The sequence below is a fragment of the Alexandromys fortis genome, unplaced genomic scaffold (genome assembly GCF_014885135.2).
Source record: "Alexandromys fortis isolate MF-2015 unplaced genomic scaffold, M_Fortis_MF-2015_v1.1 scaffold_146, whole genome shotgun sequence".
Lineage (NCBI taxonomy): Eukaryota > Metazoa > Chordata > Mammalia > Rodentia > Cricetidae > Alexandromys > Alexandromys fortis.
The window spans coordinates 3,407,874-3,420,475 of NW_026068042.1; the positions used below are offsets into that span (position 1 = coordinate 3,407,874).

Below are 12,602 nucleotides of genomic sequence, written 5' to 3' on the forward strand. Positions count from 1 at the left end.
CCTCCCTCCTGTCTCTCCCTCACTCTTGCTCTGGCCCCCTTGCTTCAAGTGTCCACTTCACTATAGCAGAAAGCCCAGCTGCTGAGAAACTAAATAGACATATTAACTCTCTTAAGCCTTGCTCTGTAGCTGGGAGCCAAGACCCAGCCACCGAGGGTAGGACAACAGCCTGCTTCATTCCAAAGTAATTATGGAGCTGGGGGGGGGGGGGGAAATACCTGAGTGACGAAAAATAAATCTTTGTTAATTGACCATTGAAGCATTATAACATGTCAGGACTCCTCTGGACAGGATGATATGTTGGCCTGTAAGAGACCTACAAGTTCTTCTGGGACAGAGTAGAGGTCTCCAGTCTTTGGAAGCAGCAAACAGGTAGCTCAGAGATCAGAGAAGGACGGGGCTCTTAAATCACACCTATAAATTAATCAAGCCCAGAGTTCCTAGATTCCCGGTATGCCCCAGTATCCTGAGATTTTTCTCCTCAAAAGTTAAGCAGCAATTATCACAAGATGGAAGGAAGGAAGGAAGGAAGGAAGGAAGGAGAGAGGGAGGGAGGGAGGGAGGGAGGGAGGGAAGGAAGGAAGGAAGGAAGGAAGGAGAAGTTGAGAGTTATTTTCTTTGAAGTATGCCTGAAGCGTCCCCAGGAAGGCTCTGGAAGCAGCCAGTGCCCTCTTGAACAACCCACTCATTCAAGGAGTATGGATAACTTCGCCTGCTCTATCTTTAAATTGAAATCAAATTTTAATTGCCCTTCTTCCAAACTGGCAGTTTCTTAGCAACTGCAAAGGGCTGAACAGAGAGAAGAACGCTCTGCGATTTGGAAGACAAGTGAAAACAAGAGAGTTCTTTTCCTAAAGCCAGCCTGGCTTTTCTCTCAACAATAGGCGGTGGCTGATTTTGCTGCATGAGAATGCCCTAGATCAGCTCATGAGGCACGGCTATTAGGGAAGGCAGTCATCAAAGCCGAGCGCTCGTTCACGGGTGTTCAGGGCCCAGGAACCTGCTAAAGGCCTCACGCTCATTACAGTCAGCAGAATGAGTTCACTGCCCTGTCAGGCCTCTGCTGACACAGTCACACCAGACGGGCTCAATCCAGCTGGATTCTGAGTTTTGTTTTCCCTAAGCTTTTCCCAGCCCCCAAATATCAGCGCAAAAGATGGCCGGAACTAAAAATGATCAACAGAGGAAGGTAGTGTGGAGCTGGGATCAAGGGAGCACAGCACTTTCAGAATGAGTGCTGGTGCCCAGGACGGGATATTAGTGAATAGTCCTCCCCGCCCCCCCCCCCCCCATAGCTCTGGCTGTCCTGGAACTCCCCGGGGTAGACTAGGCTGGCCTTGAACTCACAGAGATTTGCCTGTCTCTGTCTCCTGAATTATTATTCTATTTTAAATGTGGGGCCCTGCTCTATAGCCTGAGTTGGGCTTGAACTCACAACCCTCCTACTTTGGCTTCTCAAGTATTAGGTACCACTAGGTCCAGAGCTCTTTATTACTTTTTTCCTTCTTTTCTCTTTTCATCTCTCTTTTCTCCTGTGCACACACCCCCGTGCGTGCAGGTGCACACTTCCATGTGGCGGCCAGAGGTCAGTACCGGGTGTGTCTCCCTTGGCTACTCTCTCCCTTAGTTTTATGTTACTTATTATCATGTGTATAATGTACGTGGAGAGCGCACACTTGCCACAGCACTGGGTACAGCTGGTTCTCTCCTTGCACATTCCATGGGTTCCAAGGATAGAAGTCAGGTCATCAGGATTGTGTGGCCACCACTGTAGCCACTGAACCATCTCAGCAGACCCTCCCCCTGAGGTCTGAGGCAGGCTCTCACGGACCTGGATTGCTCAGCAACTTATTGGTTGGGTGGTCGGCAAACCCAAGGTCTTCCTGTCTCCCCAGACTTTTTGCATGGCTACTGGGGATCTAAACTCACATGCTCATGTCCACACAATAAGCAACTTTACCCACGTAGCCCTCTCCCCAACTCCTTCCCACTCCTGCATCACTTTAAAAAAAACAGATTTATTTATATTATCTTTAAGAATGTGAGTGGCAGGAAGGTTCAAAGTATGCACACTTCAGAGCTCAGAGACATTGGATCTTTGTAGAGCTTGAGTAACGAGCAGTTGTGTTTCTCTGTGTAGCCCTGGCTGTCCTGGAACTCGCTTCGTAGACCAGGTTGGCCTTGAACTCACAGAGGTCCACCCGCCTCTGCCTCCCAAGTGCTGGGATTAAAGGCGTGCGCCTGGCACAGTGTACACTCTTAACTGCTGAACCTCTCTCCAGCCCTCTTTACCACTGAAAGAACAGAGCTTGCACTGGGAAAGGTGCCTGGTTTGCTGTCTTTCCTCAGCTCTTCACTGCTGTTCCAGCGGGTGGCCACCCCTCCTACTGGAACATCTGCCTATGCAAAGCCCTGCAGAACCCGGCTGGGGCTCTGGCTGCCTCCAACCAACCCACCCCAGACTCTCTCCCACACCTCTGCAGAGACCCGCAAAGTCTGAGGAACAAGGTTGTTTAGGGAGAGATGAAGTGTCTCCCCTCCAGGTCCGAAGTCACAAAGTTTGTTATGAAGGATGCACCATGCAAAGTGCTAGAAGCCAAACACGGCTGATTCCTTTGTGCTTGCTCACTGGCGTGGACAGGCACAGCAGAGGCCTGGCTGGCTGGGCTCAGGGCTGGGGAGACCAAGCACAAGCAAGCAAAGGACCTTCGCTAAAGAATGTCACAGACGATGACTCGGTTTGACATGGAGCACCTTCTACCTGCCGGGTTGTCAATTTAGATCATCTAAGGCAGATTACAGGAGTGGGGCTTGGCGTCACTTATACCCCCAATGTTTAGGGTGCCCTTGAGCTCTATGTCTTCAGAGGTGTGTCAACACTGACGGCGCTTACACCATGTTTAGATCTGAAAGTGCCTCTGCTTGTCTTTAAAGGGGACTTGGCTTTGGGGAGATAAACAAGTTCAGGAGACCAGACAAGTTCACTAAACCATACCTTCAAAGCCACAGTTTAAAGTGCTCAGCTTTATGCTATACATGTAGCCCAGGCGGGCTTCAAACTAGCCGTATTGCTGACGATGGCCTTAAATGTCTGATCCCTCTGCCTCCACCCGGGATTACAGGTGTACACCACTACACCCGGTTTCTGGGGTACTGGGGATGGAACCTGGGGCTTCACGCGTGTTAGGCAGGCACTCACTCCACAAGTGAGCTACAATTCCAGCAAAACCACAGGTTTTTTTTTTTTTTTTGAGGAGACAGAGCAAATGTGACAATATTTTTGAATCAATAAAGTTTATTCCTAGGGTCGGGGCAAACCCACACTGTTGGCTAGCAAAGTCTATTACCTTGCTCAGTTTACTAAATGATGGTTATTCTTTCAACACCAAGTCTACACAAGGTTCCCCCTACACTGGGCTTCAGTGTGGATGCTGATGTCAACTCAGACGTCAGCTGTCCACAGGCTCCCTCCTGAGGAGCAGAGGTAAACACAGCTGAGCCGCCCCACTGGGCAGGACACCATCAAGCCCTGCACCCCACTTACCCTGGGGGAGCAGCACAAGGCAGGAATGTGTGATTTTAGCTGGAGTGTGCAGAGCTGGGCCGCCCTCACAGGAAAAGCGTGCTGGACAAGGTTTTGTTCCTTTTTAATTGCTCAGGCATTAAATACACCCTCTTATTAGAAAGGCTGAGCTCCGAATTAGACCACATCTTCTCTCAAATGATTTGCAAAGAAACAAAACGGGGATCACTGGGAAACCCCCAAAGCCAAAATGCTATGCCTCGGGTTTCGAATGCTATGCAAGTATCTATCTGAAAGGATCAAGTTAGCCTATTTTTAGAAATACATCCTTGAAAAGTATTCACCCAGGTGCTCAACTAATAGTTGTGTACAAAGCTATCCGTGGCCATGTTTTAATGGAATAAGAGTATAAGCATGATGTCATATTACGGCTCCGGCAGCAGCGTATGGGTGACAAGAAGAACTGGGGCAGACTGCTGTGCGTGGGCACAAGGACCTAGGAAACTAGGTTCCCATCATTAACTTTCACCATTGAAAAAGCCTCTCTTAGAGGAAGTCCAGAAAGCTCCCTGCTAATCCCTCAGATGCCTTATTTTGCTCCTGGAGTGGATCAAGCAGAAGGAAAAGCCTTTGGCCCATCTGAGCAAACAAGAAATGCCTTCCCCCAGGTACTGACAACACGAGAAGCTGAACCATCCGCTGTTTGTTCTCTTGGAGCCAAAACGAGCAGGCGGAGAATTACCGGAGGCCCAAGAAGCACAACAATCGTGGAAAGGCTCAGAGTCATCACCAGATCCCAAACTCTGCACTGTCAAGACAGAGGATCCACCATCGCAATACAATACAGAGGACATTTCTAACATTGCTTCTAAACCAGTGACATCCTCTCTCTTCACAGAAGAAATGGAACACCATCCCCATGGCAACATCAGTGTCCTCGGCCACCTCCTCCCTACAGCCTCTTGCCCTGGACCTGCTATGTAAAAACCACACCAGTACAAAAAAACTACACCCTTCCAAGTCCAATCCACTATGTTAACAGCATCTCCCAGCCACAGCCTCCCTTCTCCTCGTCTGTGGGCACAGAGTAAACAGGAAGATGATGAACACAACAGCTGGGTGGCATAAGGCTAAGGGAGTCCAGGAGAGCGAACCTAGATACATCACTTACAAAGGGGAGACCTTGACATCACGGCCACTCACTCCACGTGGGAGCTGGCAGAGACTGGACTACACGACCCTTTGGCTCATAACAGCGGGTGCCGACTAAGCTGTATGAATACATGTATTAAAAACTCCATAGTTTTTCTGTTTCAGAATTTGAAATACATTAGGATGCCCCAGACGAAGAGAAGTTGCTCACGAAATTGCCTGCTCCAGAGAAAACGTGCCTCGTCCCAAATGCTTGGGCCGGAAGTGCTCCCAATTAGGGCCTTTCTCAGCTGTCAGGATATGTGTGCATCTGCTTTACCAGTTGAGCATCCATAAATCCCCAAACTCTGAAATCTAAACTTCTCCAAACTCTGAAACTTGCAATCAGTGAGGGAATTAAAATGTTGGAGGTTGACTTGGCAGGTTAGGGATGCTCAACCCGAGGGGCCCATTACTATACACTGTCCCTGCTGTCCACACAGCATCCAGCTATGCTAGCCCTGGTTCTAGTTAAGTACCTTTCCTTCTGCCTGCCACACCTGCCCCGCCTGCCCCGACCTGCACCTCCTGCGTACAGTCCCAGGAGAAGTCATCTTCACACACTGAACTGTAAGACATTAACCTGACCGCAACACTTCTATATCCTCCCACCCAGATGCCATGCCAAAGATCAGACAGCCAACCAAATATTAGCCCTCTTTGCCAGTCACCTCTACCAGGACTCTTGCCAGAACGGAGGGGAATCAATAACCTTCCTTTCTCAACTGTGGGTCAAAGGGCATCTGAAAGTTCACAGGAACCGAGAAGAGTAGACTATGACCAAGTCCCGACAGGTTCCTGGCAGGTTGGTACCCATGAGCTGTCATCTGCTCCTAGAGCTTAGCTTGCAAGGGGTGACTTCTTCCGGGGAAAGCGCTCATTTGCCAGTCAATGCCTTTGAAGCAGCTGACCACTGACCAGACTTTGCCCCTGGGAAGCCCTGTGGTAAGGCAGGAATGCGGAATCGCTCTGGAGCAATGAAATCTCATTAAACGGCTTTGACCCCAGGGAGTTTGGAAACCCCCATCCAGAAGAAAGTACTAAGCCTCCGGTAATGAGAAACAGGCTGAGTGTATGTCTCAGCCTGGAGACAGCAAAGAGGCACAGGACTGCCTAATAAGAGTGACCAATGGTCGCCCGTGCCATGAGTTAGAGCACCGCTCTCATGGCAACTCTTTCTTCAGTGGGTGCTACAGAGAAAGTAGGTTATTGCCCGCTATGGTTGGAATCAGAAACGGCCCCCATAGGCTCAGGTTTTGAATGTTTGATTCCCAACTGGTGGCATCACCTTGAGTGCTCTATGGCCTTTAGCAGGTGAGGCCTGGCTGGCAGAAGTGGGTGACTGTGCCCTCCTCGATTTCTCATCCACTCCACCTCCCGCGCCCACCACAAAGCCAGCTCCACCCTGCCTTTCCTCCAGCAATGGACTGAAATACCTCTGAGTCTGGGAGGCAAAATATGCCTTTCTTCCCCAGAATGGTACAGGGCATATGATCACAGCAACACACATGAATCAAAATACCCACACTGTCCAGTTAAAAAAATCAACATGCAGAGGTACCAGGACTTCCCAAGGCCACAGAAGGCAAAAGTGGGACTTGAACGCTTACACCCCGCATAATTCCCACCGGACTCCCCAAAGACACAATGTGGCAAGGAGACTCTCACATCCCAACTGTGGCAGCCACGGTTTGGAAAGGTAAAAAACGGCTGGGGGAACCCCAGCGCAACAGCGATGTGTTTCCCGCCAGCTGCCACGTGGGGCTATGATCCTGTGTTTGCACAAAGGCCCTCACTGCAACCTTAACTAACCCTTAGCCCATCTGCAGTGGAGGAGCTTTCTGCCTCCCTCCAGCTAGACTTCCTAAGTCCAGAGCTGGTGGTGAGAGACAGCCCTAGCATAAATCAGGTGTCAGGCTACAGCAAGAAATGGGACAGTGTCAGTTGGCAGCAAGATCGTAAATACGGACAAATCTAGGCAAGGCCCGGGACGCCAGGAAACCACTGCAGGTCCCCCCCGGGGCCCAGTGCGGAAACCTGGCTGGCCCTGGAGGAGCATAGCCCTTCCAACCAAGAATGGAAGGGAAACTGGCATTCAGTGCCTTGAAACCTCCAGATCATGGTCCGGGGTTCTCTCAGTGCTCTAGCCAAGACCGTTCCTGTCACATAAAGCTCTGAGAAGCCACTGTCAGATGGAAACTGACTCACGTAAGATCTTCCTCATCAGAAATCAAGATGACCCTCCTAGTGGCAGTATCTACAAGGGACTCGATGGTCAATTAAGTCATTATTAAACTTACTATTGACATTTCTTTATTTTCATTTTTGGTACAGGATCTCATATACCCCAGGCTGGCCTCAAACTCACTTTGCAGCCAAAGATGACCATGGGCTTCGAATCCTCTCCCCAAGTGCTAAGATCACAGGCATGCCATACCATACCTGGTTATATGCAGGGCTGGAGATGGGACACAGGACTTCACCGTGTATGCCAGCGAGCTCTCTACCAACTGAACCACACCCCAGCCCGAGCCCCTAATGTCACTTTTCATCAATGACTCGAACACTCCAGACCCACGGCAGGTGCCACACCGGGTAAACAGACGTAGTTTTAGGAATCCTGACTCCTTCGATCCCTCCCTCACTGCTCCGAGATCACACTAAAGTCTTTGCCATCCCAGCCTCCGAGCAGCAAACCAAGGCATTGTGCAGCCTCTCCCTCTCTCCCTGGAGCCTGCCAGAGGTTCCAGGCCATGGGTTGGCCAGACAGCAGGGCTTAACGGTCTACCTGGAAGAAGTCAGACCTCATTCCTCTCGAATGCACACCTGAGGAGCTCAGTACATGCTGCGTCTAGAGCCGAGCTGAGGGGGATTTGTGTCCAGGGCTAGCCAACTGAGTCATTCTGGCCTGCCAGTGACAAGTCAGGACTGGAGAAAATGCTGAGCCACCCTCAGCCAGCCAGAGGTGAAGAACAGCATATGACAGCCCCGACCATCCAGTGCCGGGGCTGGGAGATGAGATTCCAGAGAACCAAACTAAGAAGGGATCTGAGGTCCTAACCATACCTCCAACACACTCTGCATCCGCCCCCCCCCCATATCCAACATCAGGAGAAGGGGGTCACCAATAAGTATCCAATAGAGTTATAATGATTAGCAAGATCATAATTCAAAGCCAAATGAGGGAGGAAGGAAACTAATCCCCCACTTCTTCATCCGTGTGTATACGTGTATGCTTGAACTTGTGTGGGTCCACGAGCGTATGTATCTGTGGAGGTCTGAGGTTCATATCAGGAATTTCCTTGATCCTTCTTCTACTTTACTCTTCGTGGCAGGGTCTTTCTAACTCAGAGCTCCCTGGCACAGCTAATCTCTCTAGCCTGCTTGCTCAGGGAATCCTGCCTCCACCACACTCGGCCAGCATTTACCTGAGTTCAGGGGTCCAAACTCTAGCCCTCGAGTCCATTTGCGTGGCAAGTGCTTTATCTACTGAGTGATCCCTCCCTTGCCTGACACTAACTGTCTGAGAGCCATGGAGACCGTGTCTGAGACGCCTGCGCCGGGGTCTTCTCAAGGCCTTGCAGACAGCACTGACCCAAATTTCCTCAACTTTAAGATGGGGTGAGGGAAGGAAGAAGAAAAAGGAGGTTCTGTGATCCTCTGTAAGCCCAACAGCCAAGCCAGTCTAAGATGGCCTGGGTGACATCATCAACCAGGGTGCAAAGTCGGCAGGAAACAGAAGTCCACCTCCTGGTCCCCAAACGGGACTCGGTTTGCCTTCCAAGTACGAGAAACTGGTTTGATCCCCAAAACCAACGGATAAAATCTAGGCATGACGGTGTGCACTTACAAAGCCAGTGCTGGGAAGGTACAGGAACGCTGATCAGCCAGCCTAGCCTAAGTGGTGAGCCCAAGGTCACAGTGGCAGACCTTGTGAGGAGGGGAGGGAGGGAGGGGAAGGTGAATGGCTCCTAAGGACCAGCACAGAAGTTGAAGTTGTCCTCCAACATCCACACACATCCATGCACACCCCACTAGACACATTCTCTGTCTCCATCCATCTCTCTCTCTCTCTCTCTTTCTCTCTCCTGGCTGAGACTAACAAAAGTTATTAAAGAGTCACCCACTCGGGGACATTCGTTACAGAAGTTTTAGGGTACTAATACACCCATCCCACAAGTGATGATAAACATCTTCTTCAATCTTACTGGTTATAAAGCAGGTTCAGAAGGGCTCAGTAGCTCTTCTGGGGCCCAGATGTTCCTGCCACTGGGCTGGCTGCTTTTATCACTACACCGAGCTGTATTTGTTCCTAAGATGCCAGGGCCTCAGATCTTGAAAAGAGTTAAGGGGCCTCAGATCTTGGGTCAGACCCAGTGAAAAGAGTTAATGACTTCTAGGTGCCCCTTGATGTTGGCGGGGCACCCATCAAATCAAGGACTTGAGCATCCCTCACTGAGGAAACACGGTGAAGACTCACCAGCTCCCACAGCCATATACTTGGCAGGCTGATTTATTATTGCCACAATCACCGAGACGTGGAGCTTCGTACTAATTTTCCTTTGCTATAAATGGCTGGAAAGTAATGGTGTCAATTTTAATGAGGATCAAGCAAGGCTCCTAAAAGGACCTTGTAAATGAAGCGCAACCTCCTCACACACAACAATGGCCTGCTGTTTTGTTCCGGAACACAAGAGTATCGTTTAAATCACACGGCCTTTACACGGCTGTGCGGAGGTGGAGCCTTGTGGTCCTGATGCTGCCTTGTGGTCCTGATGCTGCGTAACACCTGAACCCCAGATGCAGGCAATGCAGCATCACTCCGGCAAGAGCCAGACTCCCTGGTCACTGAAAGAGTTTCTAGTCTTCTGTGAAATAAAGAGGTAACTGAGACCCTGTTACCACACAGCAAAGTACCGCATTTGGACTCCAGGGCCACCAGGAGTTTGTTGCCTAAGCCTGAATCCTTTCTGTTTCCACTTGCCAAGATGTTCAGAATGACTGCCAACCCTGTAAGTCTCTATGTGGCTCCTCGGCTGGCTCAATTCTCATTTTATTAGTGCTTCTCAAAACAACTGCTGGGGTTTTCAGGAAAAAAAAAAAAAAAAGAGTATTTCACACCTCCATCCTTACCGAGAATGTCTTATATTCCATTGACTTCTGGCTTCTATTTATAAAGAAGGTTCAAGGCTTAGAGAAAAGAAGAAAAAAAAAAAAAACCACTGGAGTTGTGCTTTAATGACTATTCCCAACCAGCATTGTGTCATTATTGGCCCGGGCTGAGCTGGGCGATCTCCCAAACTTGTGACATAATCAGGCCTCTCTCTGCATTACTCCGTACACTCCACGCTCCCTCCACATCACACCACTGAATCATACGCTCTTTTCAGCAAGACTGATTGCCAGGGGATTAACACGAGACAGCCCAGTGCCATTATTCAGCAGCCCCATTCAAATCCCAGCCCTGAACTCTAAGAGAGATTTCAGAGCTTTCACAGGGATGAGCTGCCAGGGAGCTCAAAGGGGAGGTGGGGCGAGGGGCTTTTGAATGTTCAGCACAACAACTCAAGCTAAAACCTGCTGTAAGCAAGACCCTGAGGCTACAGCGGCCCTGCCTTGACTCCTCGGTTCTTGGAATGGCCCCAATCATGAATAATTTTGTAGACCTGTGCTCGGCTAAAATCCCAAAGGACTCCTACAGAACGATTTTTTTCCTCCGTAATAAATTACTTAATTTTTAAATCTAACTTTCTTTTCTTAATGCAAACACTTCGTGTCAGATTCAGTCCACGCAGCCTGAAGTAAGTCCCAAGTCATGTGCTCTTTGATGAATGGATTTAGAGCCATTTGTGACAAAAGAAATCCCCTCACACGTCACTCCTCTGTGTGTGTGTGTGTATTTACTAAAATATCTGAGCCTGGCATACCACAAATGTCTCAATAAGAAACAGGACCAAAGCCAGGCCTGATGATGCAGTTTGCAAGATGAGCTACTCAGGATGCTCAGACAGAAAAAAATCAAAAGGTTGACCTGCCTGGGCAACAGAACAAGTTCAAGGCCAGCCTAGGCAACTTAACAAGCTCTTGCCTCAATACATCACGGACATATTTTTTTAATTGTCTGGAATAGCTGGCTGATGGTGGTGCACACCTTTAATCCCAGCACTTGGAAGGCAGAGGCAGGTGGATCTGTGTGAGTTCGAGGCCAGCCTGGTCTACAGAGAGATAGAGAGTTCCAGGAGAGCCAAGGCTACACAGAAAAACTCTGTCTTGAAATAAACAAAACAAACAAACAAGAAGACAATGTCTAGAATATAGCTCAATGATAGAGCACTTGCCCTGACTTCAGGCCTCAGTGTTTGTGGATGGGGAAGTGAGAGACACAAGCTACATTACAGGGGCAAAACCTACAATCTCCAAGCTAGGGAGGTGGAGACAGGAGGATCAGGAGAGTTCAAGGTCATCCTCAACTACACAGCAAGTTCAAGACTAGCCTGGACTACGTGAGACTCTACCTCAAAAAACATAGAAGCAAATAATTAAGACATAAAAGAAGGCCCTAACACTCTTTTAGTGGATAGAGGGTAAATATTGTGCAATGGCCTATCAAATGTCACATTAAGCCTTCTGAACCACTCAAATACTCTTGTCCCTGAATGCTTACACTCGAATGGAAGTTAAAAACGATATAAACGAGGCTCGGTAAGGCATCGTTTTTGTGACTATAACCTCATTTAACCAGACAGAAAAAAACCAATAGGATTTTCTGTTTAACTTTTAGTTAACCTAAATATTCAATTAAATAAACTATGTAATTTGGTTGATCCTCTACTGAGGAAGGTTTCTAGTGGTTCTTGGGCAGTTCGAGAATTTGCAAACTCTCCTTTCAAATAGTTTGTATTTTTGAAAGAGACAGAAATACCCCTAAGTAAGAGAATAACCAGGACCATGCATAGGAAATGATGTAGGAGAGCCTGTGCTGACAGAGTAAAGTGGGTAGACGCGAGTGTAGGGTCACCAAAGGCCGTGAAAAATCAAATTGGAACCCCATAAGTGCAGAGCTGAGTCCTCAGTCCACAGTCTGCACATGGAAGAGCAACCCAAAGAAGTAACTGAGGACACGGGAGGAGAACACAGACAGCTTCTACAGGGAAGAGATCTGAACCCACCATCCCTGCAGCCCAGACAGCCCAGCTGCAGACTCCTGTAGGGATGTGTGACAGCAAACACTACCAACTTGACAGGGCCTCGAATCGCGCAGGAGACAAACCTCTGGGCAAGTCTATGCAGAAGCTTCTAGGTTAAATTCATAAAGGCGGAAGGATGCATCCTACAAAAGGGTACCCCATTAAATTAACTGCACAAAAAGAGGAACAGGGTGCCTTGTTCCTGACTCCATGCCTTTCCCACCATGACAGACCGTTTGAGTCCGAGTGAAAGCCTCCTTCAGTAAGCTGCTTTTGTTGAGTAACAACAAGAAATGTAACTAAAGTAGCAACCAATCAAATCTCTTCATTAGTGACAACAAAAACTCACTATAACCAATAAAACTGTAAAACTTGGGAAGAAATGTTCCTTTCGGGAACTACAGGCTGCATAACTATAGGCCGCGTAACCTTACAGTGGATAACAAAAAGGACCTACTTACTTATCTGCGACAAAAACACATTTGTGAGCTCTCAAACATAGGCGGCTCCTTTGCTCAGAGAAATATCTCCCAGGAAGAGACACTGAACTACCCAACAACCATCTCTGACACTGACTTTTTTCTTCCAGCCAGACACAGGCTCTGTCATTATATTAACTTTTTCTTTCCTCTTTAGCCAGTGTCATAAGCTGCCCTTCTTTAAACAACGTCGCCTCTCTTTAAAAACATAATTTTCCAGGA

The 12,602-nt window shown here is 48.7% G+C and overlaps 1 protein-coding gene across 3 annotated transcripts in view; it reads right to left on the reverse strand.

The window, feature by feature from the left end:
* The window catches only part of Fgfr2 (fibroblast growth factor receptor 2), a 106,014-nt gene that overhangs the window by 44,887 nt on the left and 48,525 nt on the right, over positions 1-12,602 (reverse strand). The window lies entirely within an intron of this gene.